This window comes from Xyrauchen texanus, chromosome 27 (genome assembly GCF_025860055.1).
Source record: "Xyrauchen texanus isolate HMW12.3.18 chromosome 27, RBS_HiC_50CHRs, whole genome shotgun sequence".
Classification (NCBI taxonomy): Eukaryota; Metazoa; Chordata; class Actinopteri; order Cypriniformes; family Catostomidae; genus Xyrauchen; species Xyrauchen texanus.
Window position 1 is genome coordinate 25,955,954 of NC_068302.1, and position 14,407 is coordinate 25,970,360.

Genomic DNA, 14,407 nt, shown 5'->3' on the forward strand with positions numbered 1-14,407 from the left:
GGGTCTAAAATTGTGTCAAGATTAATCCTATTTTGTCTGTACTTTTTTGGAGATTAAATTTTAAAAACAGGACCGAACGGAACAAGGGTTTGTGTTTCTACATGTTTTGAATATGAATATGCTCCAGCTCTCAGTGTGCAGATCTTAATATGTCTGTGTTTAATGTAGCTTTACATTTGCCTTATGGGGTGAACAGAGAATGTTCTGGAAACCTAAAGCATCATAAACAGCAGATGTGCATCTCACAGTGTAGCTATGTTGTTTTTAGTGTAATTTTCTTAGTTGTGAGACAATCAGCTGTTGTTGCTGGTGAAATGCTTAAAGGGATAGTTCACCCAAAAATGACAATTCTGTCAACATTTACTCACTCTCATGCCATCCCAGATGTGAATGATTTTCTTCTGCTGAACACAAAGATTTTTAGAAGAATATTTCATCTCTGTAGGTCCATACAATGAAAGTGAATAGTGACCACCAGTCCTTTCAAGCTCCAAAAAGCACATAAAGGCAGCATAAAAGTAATCCATACAACTCCAGTGGTTTAATATATGTATTCTGATGCACTCAATTTGAGTGAGAAACAGATCAACATTTCTATAATTTTTACTATTCTTTTTTACTGCACTTTCACATTCAGAATGTGAACCCTCAGAGAAAGTGGAGATTTATAGTCAAAAAAGGACTTAAATATTGATCTATTCCTCACCCACACCCATCATATCACTTCTGAAGATATGGATGGTCAAATGGATTACTTTTATCTGCCTTCATGTGCTTTTGGGAGCTTAAAAGTTCTGGTCACCATTCACTTGCATTGTATGGACCTACAGAGCTGAATATTTCTTTAAAAATGTTTTTTTATGTTCAGCAGAAGAAAAAAGGTCATACACATCACAATTAACGGCTCTACTCATCACACATCTCAATAACATCTCAGTTATCTTATGAATGGAAAGAAAATGTAGTCAATCTAGCATCTATATGTTACATAGAGGGCACTTAGAGGTGGTAAGAGCAAACAAAACCTGTCGCCTCTGAACTGCACATAGCATGCATACCCCATTAGATCAGTGATTCTGCTATTCTTTGAATATTGTCACAGTGACCAACCACAATAACTAACAGGTTTTGTTAGTCACATCACAGTCAGGGGTGATAGAGAGAGTGGAAAGATGGTGGCAGAGAGAGAGAAAGACACTGAGGGGGATCTGACCCTGTACAGACAGGGCTGTGCTGTCATTGTGCCCGGTGTTGGGTAAAAAGCGGCCTGGAAATTCCTGAGATTCCAGTCTCAGTGGCCCACAACGAAAGGAGCAGGGTGACCAGGAACAGGATTAAAGACAGCATTCACATCAGAGCAAGCTCAGATTCCTCTACTATGTGTGTGTACGTTATGTATACATGTGAGTATGTGTGTACGAGTGTGTGTATGCTTCCAAAACCCCATGTCTCTTTTTGGTCCTTTGTGTGGAGTTCAGCCTGTTCTCCAATGGAGCCCAAAACCCTTCACCTCCCAGAGTCAGTAATAAGCCTACAAGTCTCATAGAGCCAATTCAATCTCTCACTCTTGCAGACATTCACGATTCCACAGGCCTGCTCTTATGCTTGTCTACCTGCTGGGAGGATGAATCGATTGGCCCTGTTAGCTTTCACAAGGAGAAAATTATTTAGGACGGCCGAGGTATGCAGCTATCAGGGTGAAGGGGTTCAGGGAAAGCAGGCAGCTCTGTGGAAATGAACATAGAGGTCATACCGGCAATGACACAAACCCCTTGCTGTTCTGCATTGTTTTGACAGGAAAGATTGTAAATGTGCAGCAATTCTTAAAGAAGAGGGGACCTGTAGTTCCACTAATCACCCAAAACATTCTAGGGACTGTCATTTTGAATAACATTTGAGACAGTCTGAGAAGAATTATCCAAGGATCCATTGTCAGCTTTGTTTAAAACAATAGTTCTCAACTGGTGGGTTGCAAATGGGTCACTGGTTAGATCTAAAATGGTCACAGACAGCAGGGGGAAATGATTCCCATATCTTTTTTTGTTGAATTCAAGGCTGTGCATTTAATCAAACTCTGTATATGGGGGCAAAAAAAATCACTTGGCAGAAGCTGGCCAAATATGGCATATGATAACATGAACAGGTTGTGTTGATATCCTTGAAAACCATGAATCTAACCAAGAAAAAAACTATGTAAGTTAAAAGAAAATAAAACCCAGACTTCATTAATTATTAGGATAAACATGGTTTGTACTGACCACAATGTGTTTTGTGCATTGAATTGTTGGCTGCCAAGCGCATGAAACATTTAAATTCAAGTGACAAATACAAACCTATCACTTAATATTATTGGGCCCATGCAGTTCATGGTAATTTTAAAGGGATAGCCCCCCACACACAAAAATAATAATTTACTCACCCTCATGCCATCCCAGATATGTACGACTTTCTTTTTTTCATGCAGAGCAAACAAAGATTTTAGAAGAATATTTAATATCTGTAGGTCCGTACAGTGCAAGTGAATGGTGACCAAAATTTTGAAGATCCAAAAGGACATAAAGGCAGCATAACAATTATTCCATCAGAAACCGATCAATATTTCAGTCATTTTCTTCAATAAATCTCCATTTTAATTTTCACTTTCACATTCTTCTTTAGTTTTTGATCATTTTCGTTCTTCATGCAAATCAACACCTACTGGGCAGAGAGTAGAATTTATAGTTTCTCACCCACACCTATCATATCACTTCTGAAGATACCGTTTAAACACTGGAGTCATATGGATTTCATTTATGCTGCCTTTATGTCCTTTTGGAGCTTCACAATTTTGGTACCCATTCACTTGCATTGTGAGGACCAACAGAGCTTTGTTTGTGTTCAGCAGAGGAAAGATGTAATAACCTGGGATGGCATTAGGGTGAGTAAATTAGAGAATTTTCATTTTTGGGTGAACCATCACTTCAATACATTTCAATGTTAACAATGTTTGCGCTGTGTTGTTTTATGTCTAAAGTAAAATCTAGATTCTGAAGCAAAAACAGTTGGTTTAAAGTCTTCAGACCATATTACTTTAACACATTTATTGCACAGTCAAAGGAATTCCTTAGGATTCGTACTTCGACATCTGACACATCTAATTTGTAATCAAATGGGGAAATTCTCAGCCCAGTGTTAGATTCAGTTCTTGCCTCAGAGAATAAGGTGCGTAGCCTTTGCCATGGTTTGACATCACCACACACCATAAGGTGGACTTTTGTGCCATAAGGTACACAAATCACATCTGTTATTTTTAACAGACTGGACATTGAAGTCCATTTGATTGGAATTACAAGCTCAGATTAACAAATGAAAAATCATTGTTTGAGTCATCACTTAGGTCTCAATGGAAGAACAGATGGGACTCCACTCTTGTAGCTTGTGCTTCTGTTTGCTTTAGTGTAAAAGAGCAGGAAAAGATATCAGGACAGGGTGTAGTGTACTTTACCAAAACAAGGCACTGTCACTAAGATATCCTCTGACCACCCAATCCGATATAACTCACAGTAAAATGCAAAAGATGGAGCACTTACATGCTTCTTCTAGGGGGAAGTTACGACATCATGAGTCCACATGGAATCTGTGTCCATGGAACTCCACAGAAAGCTCAGCAGAATTCTGCAGAATTTGAACACTCTTCATTCACAATGTTTTAAACATTACCTGCTCCTTAAAGGCTTTTCAAATGAATATTGTGGTTAAATACTGATAGTGTAGTGCTCTTGGCTCATTTGAACACATTTGACATATTTAAATCGCTTCCTCACAATTCCACAGACCCCCCTCAATCTGGAATAAAATGCATTTCACAAGTTTACTGGTTTATATAGTCCAGGAGTGCAGTTAGATAAACATATTTGGCATACTGTCCATAACGGAGGGGCTCAAACACAGGACTTGCATTGAGGTCTGAGATCCCCCTCCATCTGGACTGATTAAAGCAAGAAATTGAAAGACAATTCTGAATCATAATTGGTATAGGCTATGTAAAATATTAAGGTGGACATAGGAAGGTGGAGGGATGCCAGAAGAATTTTCACTTTTGTGAGGGATCTAAGCAGCTGCTTATATCCATGGGATATGACTGGCAGGCAGAGATAAAAGCTCCACCTGAACTTACATTTGGAACTTCATTTAGTCTTTGCATACTGGCTGCTCTTACAGTAGCTACATTCAAAGGCCCCAAAACCTACAAATACATTTAAAAAGACCTGTCAAATATAAAGGATTGGTTTTACACACATGATCTTCATCTTTTGCTCTCCTATCTGCTCCAGAGAAAGCTGTGATTTCATGATTACGTTGTTTCCCAGTTTGCTCATAAGACTTGCCTATTCTGAACTGTAGTCCTGGGATCTTTTCCAATGGTTTTCCCAACATCATTGCTTTTCTTTGGCAGCTGTACCATGGAAATATATCTCTATCAGAACCTGCAGGAAGAGGATAGTGAGAGATCCAATGTTTACAAGAGTAGTTTCTCCTGTCATCCCTATTCTTAAATACAGTAACAGATGCATACTGACACTTGCAAAAATTTTATAGTCAGAATCTCTTATTTTGAAACTACTCTTGGCTTTGCTTTGCTCTATTTTGCAAAAGATTTCTGGGCAGTACACAAAGCATAATCACATATAAGTTCCCACTGAGAATATGTGTAATTCATTTTATATTCCTCTCACACTCTCTGTCATTTTGTTTTGCAGATTTTCTCTAAAACTGAATAATGACAATCCTTTGGATTATTAGCGAAAATTATTATGAAATAAACGAAAATAACAGATTCTGTTTCTAATCTTTGGACTGTTATGTGACTCACAGTTAGAGTTTTGTGAGGGTCATTATTTTTGGATGGATATGAACGATTTCCCATACTAGAGAAAATGAGAACAGGAAAAAGGTTACTGCAGAGTTATCAAGACCCACCTGTAACTGTCTGCTTTTCCCAGAAGAAGCCTTTTCTTCCTTTCTCTAGCCAATGAGAGCCTCAAATTTTATCAGTGAGAACCACATCAAGCAATTCTGGTTCTGGTGAGATTACCAAGTTTCAAAGCATATCTCACCCCCTGAGAGAGAATAACACATGGAATCCAATGATAAACTTCTAGATTCTGACTGTAGCCTACAGAATCAACTATTTAATATAAAAAGTACAAGTAGTTAGGTTGTGTCCTTGGGGAAAAAAAAAACACTTTCCAGTATTCTAGAATTCAAATAAAAACAAATGCTAAAAAAAAAAAAAAAATCCAGCAAAAGGATTTGACATAAGGTCTCAAAGATATGAGTATCTGTTTCTAATGTAGACCTCAACCTGTTATAATCCATAACAGAGGCTGCAGTCCAAATAAATCACTATTACCTCATATCTAATCTAACTTTGTTTTGGAGAAGTGTTGTGCCAGACATTCAGTACACTGTTGAGCAGGGAAAGTTTTAGCATTGCATCATGATACTGATTTCCACCAGAGCTCTCTGTAAAGACATAGCAAGCATCACAAGACTTAAGTCAGACCATTTACTTCAATAAGGAAAAGATGGAAAGAAAGAAAGAAAGAGAAAGTAAGTACTAGCATTTTAGCATTTTTAGCATTTGAATGAAGGATAGAGAAATACAGTATCTTGGCAGCGCACGTTGCAAGTTTCCTGCATGAAAGTTTGCCTGAGTGTGGAAAACTTACAAAAATTATGATGATTCTCTCAGTCAGTATGAACGTTTTTTCCACCTGTTATTAGCACAGATGGAGATTTTGAGCTCCCCAGTAACATCTTGAAAAATGTACCTCTGTTTTCATCCTCCTGCTCAGAAAGCCACACTGGTGACAAACCAGACAAATACTAAAAGGTACCCACAACAACAAAGGTTTTGCTGTCTGGGAAAGATAGGGATTCTGTTTTGTTTTAGAAATACATCTAAAAGGATTTTCTCTGCCTCACAATATTATCTTTCCATCATGTTTATCTCCTCTTTAGGAAAGCATGCAGACATGAAAAGCTGGAGATTTAAAGCAACAGAATCAACAGACTCAAATTTTAAGTTTAAAGGGAGGAGAACTTTCTGTCTCAACAAATCTCGAACAAGACCTCAGTTTATTTTCCCAATTTGTATTATCTTAATTCGTAAAAATTAAATGAATAAAACAAAGATTGACAGTGAGTATTGAGTATAGAATGCTCCTTTGGGACTTCATGATTTTCACTGTGATTTTCCCATGATGAGTTTTTGTTGCTTTTTTGTCATCTTTTAGACAGTCTCTCTCTTTTAGACACTCTTCGCTGACTTCTCTGAGCGAATTTTAGGGAATGAGTGGCTTTTGATCACCAACCCAATAGGGATACTCTAACTCTTTCTCTCTCGCTCTGCTTAACTCGCCCTCATCCCGTTTGAATGGTGGGATGGGAAGAGAAGCTTGGGGGATGGATGAATTGGGGGCAGGGAGTGGACTAGGCTCTATTTTTCCATGGGCTCCATCCATCTCAACCGCATATTTCTGTCAAGTCCTGGGAGATGAGGCTTATTATCCAGCTATTCATCTTCTCTCTCCTCATCCTAATCTGTCCATCCCTCCCTCTCCTTCCACATTGCTATACGTGCATGCATGTTGTGTGTGTTTCCAGATTTCGCGGTCATGCATGTAAGATTGTTTGTAGAAAGGCTGGTAGTATCATGATTTCTGCTTTACTAGACTGTCTCATTTAAAGTCCCATCAAGAGAAACACCAGTCTGTGAGTCAAATCCATTGGAAATCCCTGGACCAGAATTAAACATGACATGTCTGTGCCTGTGCTCACATCATCAATTCAACGTGTTTTAAATCTTCCCTTCATTCTGCTTTTTTTGTGTTTGTGCGTGTGTACATATTCATTTAAAAGCTGTGGATTTTTTATCTGTATGATCCAGGTAGTATTTTTTTATTATTATTATTTCACAAAAAACATAGAGATCATTTGTGGCATAATGTTGATTACAACCAAACAATATATTTTTGACTTGTCCCTCTTTTCTTAAAAAAATTCAAAAATCAAAGTTACAGTGACTACATTTACATGGACACCAGAAAGCGTCTTCTTGCGAGAAAACAGCTTCTTGCAAGAAGGCAGTTTCTTTAGAGAAAGTGGCATATTGCAAGCAACGTCCTCTTTGTTGAATTATTGTTGGGCTCCATCCTATTGTGTTTCATATCAGGTCTGTTCACGCACACGCGCACTCCTCAAAAACCTGTTCGAATGCTGCTTATTTGTTTATGTGGCCACATTAAGCCACGTTTTCTGGGAGAAACCTGGATGAGTTAAACTGCTTACTTTTAATCCCTTAAACAGCGTAAGGATATCGCCGTTCTTGTTTACATGATGTTTCAGAAAGCTGTTTACTGCAAAAACCCTTGAAAAAACTGTTTATTTAAGTCCATGTAATAGAGGTTATATTGAGCAAATTTACATGCATGTTCTTACACCAATTATGCTAAATAAGCAATGAGGATGTAAGCATGTAAATGCAATGAACAGCATTCCTTTATCAGTGTAAGGTCATAAACAGCATAAGAATAAACCGGTCGAGACAGGTAGAGTTTTGCCCATTATGCCGATTTCATGTGGCATGTTAACACCTTTACCAGAGTTCTCACAGTGTTATCCAATGTGTGCATTTCAGTCTTACAAAATCTGTATAGCGGGAGTGCTTTACACATTTGTTTGAAGGTGTTGTTGTACGATGGCTTGTCTAGAGGGCTACGATGCGATTAGAACAAAAGATCACAACTTGTCGTAGAAGTGAATGGGCTCACGCTATGTGAACAGGGAAGGGGAAAATGAGAGTTTGCTTGTGCTGCGTTCGAATGGGGAAGGTGAGAACGAGAGTTGGGTTTGCGCTGCGTTCGAAAGGGAGAGCTCACACTGCAATTCGAACTGGGAGACTGCTCTATTGAAAGAGTGAGCTCACAGCATTCAAACGGGTGAGCCCAGGAAGTAGTGGAACGGGGAAAATAAGAGTGAAAGTTGGCTCGCACTATGTTCGAAAGGGAGGGCTCACACTGCATTTCAAAGGGAGACTGTTCTATGGAGAGAGAGTGCTCACGGCATTCGAACGGGTAAGCCCAGCAAGCAGGTAAGCAGCGGCTTATAAACTCCTACTCGTTGGCTGTGACTTTTAACAGATTAAAATGAACATGCTCCTCCCAAACCTCTGTTAATTAACTCCATATGTTGAGCACATGTCTCTTCACGATTTGACGTCAAAAGTAGAGAATAACGCGATTATTTCAAATTACTTGTAAGCATGGTTTTCTTGCTTTGTCAGATTTTTTAAATAAGCTGATTTTTGGGAGTAATCAGCATATTGGTGTGCATGTAATGGTGCTCAGTGAGGCACTTAACAATGGAAGTGAATGGCGCCAATTACTGGAGGGTTTAAAGGCAGACATTTCAAGCTTATAATTTTATAAAAGCTATTGCAATAATTCTTTTGTTAAAACTTGTGTATTATTTGAGCTAAGTTGTTTAAATCATCGTTTTTATAGATGTCAGTTCAGGGTTAGTTGACATCACATTGTCATGGCAACCAAGTTGCAAAATTGTCTATAAATTTACACAGAAAAGTTTAGCAAGTGACGTAAATCATGTAAACACACATATTGTTTACATTTTGTGGCTATACTTTTGAAACAGTGAGTATTTTAATGTTTACAGAACAAGGGCACCAAAAAAGAAGGTCATGTAAAAAATATTTTTGGGGGTAATCAACAATATGCCACAAATGCTGTCAATCGAGCTTAACTTGTACTGAACCCAGAATATTCCTTTAAAGACAATTTTCTCAAAGGCCCCATTTCTCCTTATTCTGAAAGGCTGTGTTTTGCTTAATTACACTAATTATTAGATGAACAAATTAATGATCGTTTATTTATTCAGCTAAACATGGTGACATACTCATTTAATGTCTGTCTCTTTGTTATCTTTTCATCTCACATTGCCTTTTTTCTTTCTTGTGAGTTTTTCCATCAGCACATTTACACTCCTCTCGTACAAAGTAAAAACAAACAGATGAGATCATTCCATACCGATTTCCAAGTGCATATTTGTCATGTTATTTTGTTGCTCTGAATGTTTCTCCTCAAGTTCCTAGTAATAAGTAATATGATCCAAGCACTTATTAAACTAAAAAGAAAATTTAAGATAGGATTCTTTCTCTTTTTCTCCCCCTTCAGATTTTTCTCTCTTCCATTATGGTTTCTATCTCCCCCAGAGCTATTTGACTACTGTATCATGACTTGAAAGTTATGGAAAGTCCTGAGCTGTCAGGAGTCATCAGAGAGCTGTGGTGCCCTGCGGTGAGATCGGTAAGATGGAGGCCAGCGGCCTTTCATCCTCTTCTGTAGAAAGACGTGTTTTCATTCTCTCAAAGGTGTCTAGCAACATCAAGGTGAGATATTTCTTCTTTGCAACAGGGATGCTTCATGGAAATAAGAGTTAGTTGATGAAATATGAAATGCATTAAGGGGTTTGTTGTAATTAATTTAGATATTCTATTTAGAAACTGATGTCTGTGTTTGGGGAGAATAGCTCAGTTTGAAAATTCACAAACCTGAATGGATGACCAGGGTCTTTCCTGATGAGAATTTAATAAAGACTAGCAGAGCCCATTAAAATCTGTCCCTCTGCTAAAAACATTTTTCCCAATTCAAGGTAAAAAAAAAAAAGTAGCAGCAATTTAAATAACTGTGTGCTCATGTAATTAAGCTTCTTACTGTGTAGACAGAAGCCCAACCCCACAGCAAATCAGAGACTCCACAAGAACAAATTAGCTTTACTGTATTAAACGCACTGCTTTCAACATATTGAAGAGATTAGGGATTTGATTTTCAATAAATTGATTTGATTTGAACATTGAGTTGCCCACATATGGAAAACAAAATCTCACTTTGTCCATTTGTCAGATGAAGAGGTATCTTGTAAAGTCCCTTTTTTCTTGCCTTTTGAATTTTTGTGAAGGACTTTGTTTAGAGGCATTAAATACCTCTTAATAAACTGAGATTAGTCACATAACAAAGAACATTGATATCTATTGTTGACATCTCTTACTGAAACAGTAGGCTACTCTTTGTCAAAGAGGCAGAGGGTCATAGGTCTGTTCTGATAGATCGTCAAGGACAACAAGAAATAAAACAATGCTAAATGCAAATAAAAAAATCCATGTAATTGTGCGAAGTTTGGATAAAATAATAAATTGCCTTCTCAATTATAAGGGAGGAGAAAAGCTTCCCATATCTTTAGTTGTTGACATCAAATGCTGTGTGTCCAATAAAAGCACTTTACTGCAAATTCATATTACCAAGTCACCTTGGTAATAAGACTAATAATACTAATACAATATTTGGCACAGTGTGTGTTCCATGTGTTAGGCTGGTAAATCACACTTTTGCTGTTGTTTACATATGTACCTAATTATTAATCTTTCTATTTAGCCTTTTTAATGTTAATAAGTTTGCATATGTTGCACTTTTGAACAATAAAAGGACTGTGTTGATTCACCACTTGGTATGAAGAGTAAAATCTGGGTCCTAAACCAAAATCAATTGAGAACCACTGTTTTAATGCTTTGTCTTGTGTTTGTGTGTAGGTGTGGGTCCATCATTAGTATGCCCACATTTTTATAGAGATGAATGGATAGTTAAAGGGATAGTTCTCCCAAAAATTACAGTTCTCTCATTTACTCACCCTCATGCCATCCCAGATATGTATGACTTTCTTCTACTGAACACAAACAAAGATGTTTAGAAAAATATGTCAGCTCTGTCCATACAATGCAAGTGAATGGTGGCCAGAACTTTGAAGGCCCTAAAAGCATATAAAGGCAGCATAAAATTGATATGATAGGTGTGGGTGAGAAACAGATAAATATTTATGCCCACTGTTACTATAAATTCTCCTCCCTGCCCAGTAGGAGGCAAATTGCCAAAACAGAAGAAGAATGTAGAAGTGAAAGTGGAGATTTATAGAAAAAAAAGGACTTAAATATTGAACTGTTTCTCTATCATATCGCTCCTGAATACATTGATTTAACCACTGGAGTCGTATGGATTACTTTTATGCTGCCTTAAAATGTGTTTTGGATCTTTTATGTTCTGGGCACCTTTCACTTGCATTGACCTACAGAGCTGAGAGATATTTTTCCAAAAATCTTTGTTGGTGTTCAGCAGAAGACAGGAAGTCATACAGATCTGGGATGGCATGAGGGTGAGTAAATAATGAAAGAATTTTCATTTTTGGGTGAACTATCCCAGTAATAATGCCTTGTAGTTGAATGCTTTCACACATGGAATAAATGAATCATGACTGGATGCTAATAAATTTTTTTTAAAGGACATCGTAACAGAACTTTTGTTCACTTGGTGTTTACGCTACATAAGCACAAAAATGATTAAAAGCACCTTTAAAAAGCTGATTTTGAGACATTCAGTAATTTGAAATTAAATGAATTAACTCCTTAGGCATCCCTTTTGCAATGCAATTTCAAAAGCTATCAGAACAAACTCAAATAATCAAGTTTTATAGAGCAGCTGCTTGCATCAGGTTGCACAGGTGCTGGTTGATTTATGGCTCTTCTCTGTGATGTGGCATAGTTGAAGGGGTGTCATTTATGCAATTCTTTATCTCTGTCCCAGCCTGTCAAACATACCAGCCCACTGGCTCTGTTTTGAGTATTTGCATGTCTCAGAAATGGGAAATTGTCAGAGAGACAAGGCAGAGATGAAACTGAGGTGAATCTAGAAGCTCAATTCTCTGTTGAGTTTGTCTTTCTTGTCACAGAGCAATGGTTAATGGAGAGTGAGATATTCACCTTCATGATGGATGACTAGATGAAATAGTTTTTCTACTTTTGTGAGGACAAATTGTATTCGTTGAGTGATTTGACACACTGAATCAAAACGTTCCATTCTGTGGTATGTTCAACAACAGAACCTCATTATTTTTCATCTAATCTTAAAAAGGGATACTGAAGAAAAATTGTCATCATTTACCTCTTCTTTCTTCTGTAGAACACAAAAGGAGTTGTAAGGCAGAACGTTTGCCTCACTCACCTTTCACATTCATTGTACAGAAAAAGGATGCTATGAAAGTGAATGGTGACTGAGACTAACATTCTGCATAATATCTCCTTTAGTGTTACATAGAAGAAAGAAAGTAATGTGGGTGTTTTAATGATCTCAACATTTAAATTTTTGGGTGAACCATCCCTTTAAACTATAAATCTTCATTTGTGTGTGTGCGCTTCTGAGTATTTTAAAAAACAAGTTCTTGCTTTCCAATGCAATACTTCAAAACCAAAATTACAGAGCAAATCTGTATTCACATAATGTTTGAATCTAGTAAAACTCTTTGAGATGATACACTATCTATAATTTCAATGAAAAACACACATCACTTATCAATGATAAAACACTTTTGAAAGTCCCTGAAGAAAATGCACCCTCTTTTTCCAGCGTATATCTATGGTAGGTTCAGGTAATGAAAACACAGAAGTCATATAGCATTCTGGATTCAGGGGCTGAGACACCTGTTTGGCTCTGAAAGTCGACAGGGGAAGGAAGAGCTGGTAATAAGCACCTGACACAGAGAGAGGCAGCTGTTAGAATCTGTGAAACTGTCCAGAGGCCGATATAATGAGGTGTGTTCACTCAAGGAAATGCTCCAATTGTAATTAGGGTCCAGCTAACACAGAGCTGTACCCTGAGGCTGTCAACTGCCCATTTTTCATAATATATCTGAAGGACTGAAGGCCATGGAAACAAGATAAAAAAGGAGGGTTGGATTTGTTATGAAATGTTTTGTCGGTTCTGTGCGGAACCAATAAAATGATCGGCGGGCATGAGGAGATCCGTTGAGACAGCTGGAAAATGTGAGCGGTAAAATTAATGGAATATTTGTGTCTTTGGTTCTGGCAAAAACCAGAACATACTGTATTATTAGAACTGGTGTCCTTGGGCCTTACTGAACAATTAAAGGGATATTTCACCCAAAATGGAAAATTCAGTCACCGTTTACTCATTCTCAAGTCTTTCAAAATTTCTTTCTTCCTTGGCATTAAAAAGACATAATTATAGCAGAATGTTCAAGCTTTTCCATACAGTGAAAGTGAATGGTGGTGACCAATGCTGATTTCTGTCTTATCCACACAAAGCTATCATATGGCTTCAAAAGACTAGTGCATGAGTCATGTAGACTATTTTAATGATGCCTTTCCTGGTCTTTTTTATTTTCATTTTTGGTGCTTAAAGGAATAGTTCTGTCATCATTTACTCCCTCATGCCATCCCAGATGTTTATTACTGGCTTTCTTTAGCAGAACACAAATTGAAGATTTTCAGAAGAATATTTCAGGTAGGTCCATAAAGTGCAAGTGAATAGGGTGCCAAATTTTTGAAGCTCCAAAAAGTACATATAGTCATCTTAAAAATAATCCATACGATTCCAGTGGATTTAATAAATGGAATGAATGTCTTTTGACATGTATGTAAGAAACAGATCAAGATCATATTTAAAACTTTAGTAAAAATGTTTGATTCCGGCCAGCTCGGTGATGAGGGTGGAGTTCAAACTGCCTTTGCATGACGCTGGCACATAAACTTCCTCTGCATATATATTCATACGTAGATACATTAGTAGCAGCTGTTCCTATGGGCCGCATTATTGTTTCCACGCAAAAGTAGTTAAAAAAAGTATTTGTAAACCACCCAAACCTGCCCCGCACACACACACACACACACACACACACACACACACATACACAAAACACGCACAAAGATGCTCTCTTCTGGTCAGGTTGGAGTTTTGTCACTCAAAGTGATATTCTGAATATTCTTTTATTTTCTAATATAAACATAATCATTGCTACAATGTAGTCTTTCATTTTAAAATGTATTTATTTTACTCTCGATTTTAATCCAAAAAGGAGATTTGGTATAGCACTAAATATATAAATAAGATAATAATGCAGAGTTTAAAGTTTATGCAGCGGTCTGAGCAAGGAGCTCGGTCTGAATCATTTTCTCCATTCACTTGCATTCAAGCCAATTCAAACAGCTCTCCTTGTTGACCGTTCCAAGATTATGCTGCAGTTGATGTATCCAAACCAGCCAAAAGGAGGCATCTGTGTATGAATGTCTGTGCTCCTCTGTTGTAAACAACATTGAGCTTCCGTATTTTTTTTGTACTTCACACGTCAGTTCTTGTGTGAACTTGCTTATGCACTCATGTCATGCAAGAGGTGGCGTGGTGAATTTTTTGTCATTTTTAATATTTTAAATATTGATCTATTTCTTAAACACCTAGTGTTTCGCTTGAGAAGACATTGATTAATCCACTGGAGTCTTATGGATTAC